We start from the raw sequence: 3,079 nt of genomic DNA, 5'->3' as shown, positions 1-3,079 counted from the left end.
TTTTGAGCTACCGCCACGCTTTTGAAAGGGTGGCGTATGTAAGCGTGGCGGTTGCTCTATTGCCACGCTTTTGGTGACCTATCGCCACGCTTTTTCTTTTGCCACGCTTTTTACAAATGGCCACCCTTTAAAGCGTGGCCGTATGTAGGAGATATGGCCACACTTTCAAAGCGTGGTGACAGAGAGATATGGCCACGCTTTTGAAGTGTGGCGATAGCAAGATATTGCCACGCTTTTAAAGCGTGGCCATAACCAGAGATACGGCCACGCTTTAAAAGCGTGGCAATAGCCTTATAAAATTTAAAAAAAATCCTTTTTCTAATTTTTACCTTCATTAATACAAAATATAAATTTTTCAGTTCTTTTTTATTATCAAACTTATAAATATAATATGCAATTTTTATTACAAGACAAATCAAATAATAATTAGTGACATATATAATTTTTGCTATAATTGTTTTATACATTAAAAAACTAATACTCCAATACAAAATAAATCTCGAGTTCAAATTCTAAAACTAAAAACGGAAGAAAAATACAGAAACAATACAACTTAAATCCTAAGTCCTTTGCTATTCTTCTTTCCTCTAGCCCTCTTAAACTTTCTTCCCTTAGATCATACATAATTGTTTCGGAAACATTTGTGAACTTTTTTACCTGCAAAAGATGGCAAAACCAAATACAAAATTGATAAATTATTTTGAAGCTTCACTTTCCATTCTAGGCAACACTAGCTTTATTTTCTTTTAGCTTATTACTCAAGGCCACAAACCAAAACATGTGTTATCTTGTAAAAAAAACTTTAAAAGAAGATTAAAGAATAAAAGAAAAGGAAACAAGCATTATTACCAGAAGTCCTCCTCCAACAAGGAAAGCCAATTTGATTTCCTTTGATCGAAAAACATGCCAGAATTTGACATTATTCCTTTTCAGTCGGTCTTGCTCTGATTGAGCTATGAGGAAATCAACTTCATCCTCTAAGCAAGCAAGATCATATATAGATCTTAGAATATATCCAGTTGACCACCACCCACACTGACCCCGTGACCCATATCCAGTTGATTTAGAATTTTGTGTGACTAAACCTGCATTGCACATTTACTTGATTGAGAAATCTAGTGTCCAACATTTACAAATCATGAAAGGAATCAGCATATGAAACATAAAGTCACAGCAGTACTTAATGAATGGTTGGCTTGGGTCAGGTGATTGCTAATTCATGTCCAAAGGGTTTTGTAGAGAAGCCAAATGGCAATGAAGAGAATGCCAGTTCAATAGGCCATAATTAACAACATCTTTTTAAACAACTATTGGGATTAACAATTTCTCCTTTATTATTTTTTCTTTTTTCATCAACATTCACTACAAACAAAGCGTTTTCAAGAAGCAGTGGCTTAAGAAAGCAGCAAACAAACACACCTGAGTCGCATAAGTCCGCTGAAAAGGGCACTTCTCTGCATTGAGCTGAAAGAAAAGATTCAAAAGAACACATTATGCTTCAATTTAGAGAAACTTAAAAACACGATTACTTGATTCACTGCTATCTAAGATAGCAAATTTTACCCTAACTATTCTGCACAATCCTTTTAACTTGATCACACACACACACACACACACACAAACTGTTCAATCTTTATGTAAAAACTATGATCGATACCTACATTCCAGTTGCTAACGAATTCTGAAGTAAAAAATTTTATTCACAAAGACTATGTTCGCCACTTAATTAGCTATAATAAAAGAAGCCTAGAAGGATACTGAAATCCAGTAATCTACCGAGTCTCACGAATACGACAGAATAAGTTAAAAGGAATCAAGTGAGAGATAAGCGAATTGAGCACGATGAGAGTGAAGCAGAAGTCATTCTCAAACAGGAACTACAGCTTCCTCAGATCAACAAGCACACGCAAATCATCTTTCAAATAACAATCGAAAACGAAGGAAAGTAAAGAAAAACCTAATTATCAAAAGCTAGTAAACGAAACGGCGATCAAAGAGAGAATTGAAGTGAGGAAGAGTTTATGAAAGAGAGAGAGAGAGTACGGACATCTTTGAACTGAAGGAGGCCATAAGGTCGCCGAGGTAGGAGACAGTGCGATGGGCGGATTCGATGAGCGGAAGACGAAGATGAAGATTAACAAGATGAAGAAGGGTGAAGGGCTAAGGGCGAGTGACGAAGATTAACAGTGCGATGAGCGGATTCGATGAGCGGTTTCGAGTGACGAAGGCTAAGGGCGAAGGGCGAAGGGCGAAGGGCGAAGTGCGAGGGTAATGGGAGGCGCTCTTCCAGGGTTAAGGTTTCGAGTGATTAGGGTTAGAGTATTTGGGTTGGGGACCGGGTTGGGAGCCGGGTCAGGAGCCGGGTTAGGGTCAATTGGTTGGAGCCCCTCTCGCCACGCTTTTAAAACGTCACTGTTTTGCTCTACGGCCACGCTTTTGAAGCGTGGCAGAAAAGAACCTTTTGGCCACGCTTTTAAAGCGTGCCAAAAGAGTACTAGAATATGGTCATGCTTTGTAAGCGTGGCCTAATGAAACCCTGTCGCCACGCTTTCAAAATGTCCTTGTTTCTCTCTATGGCCACGCTTTTGAAGCGTGGCAAAAAAAAGCGTGGCCGTTGATACTTTTTGCCACGCTTTTGAAGCGTGGCAATAAAAAAAGTGGCCAAATCTCTAATCTATCGCCACTCTCATAAAAGCGTGGCCATTGACCACTTTGGCCACGCTTTTGAAGCGTGGCAAGAAAAAAGCGTGGCCATAGACCTTTTTTCTTGTAGAACGTTATTAAAATTAATTTTATTCCAACATATTTGTCTTGAGGAGCGCATCTACATCATAATCTGGTTGGATCCTTTTGACTAATTGGGATTTTAATATATAATTCAGTAATCATCATAATCTCATAAGGTTGGAAGTTGGTGGATAGTTACGTTAGTTAGTTAATTAAATACTGTAAAAAAGCTAGAGACAAATTAAATTAAAAAATATTAACTTATCTCTACAGATCTCTATTAACCTAACTTTGTCTCCTTTTATATTTCTCTCTTAAAAATAGAATTTAAACACAACTTAAAAATCAACAA

The 3,079-nt window shown here is 37.6% G+C and overlaps 1 long non-coding RNA gene across 1 annotated transcript; it reads right to left on the bottom strand.

The window, feature by feature from the left end:
• Nucleotides 1–427: 427 nt before the first annotated feature.
• LOC107496396 (uncharacterized) lies at nt 428–2,278 on the bottom strand. The gene is made up of 4 exons (XR_008001559.1): nt 2,048–2,278; nt 1,420–1,464; nt 850–1,085; nt 428–657 (listed from the first exon to the last, which is right to left on the bottom strand). It is a non-coding gene; the product is annotated as an uncharacterized LOC107496396 (long non-coding RNA).
• Nucleotides 2,279–3,079: the final 801 nt, after the last annotated feature.

This window comes from Arachis duranensis, chromosome 7, assembly GCF_000817695.3.
Source record: "Arachis duranensis cultivar V14167 chromosome 7, aradu.V14167.gnm2.J7QH, whole genome shotgun sequence".
NCBI lineage: Eukaryota > Viridiplantae > Streptophyta > Magnoliopsida > Fabales > Fabaceae > Arachis > Arachis duranensis.
Note: the sequence above shows the minus strand (reverse complement) of the source record. Positions and strands in the feature narration are given on the sequence as shown.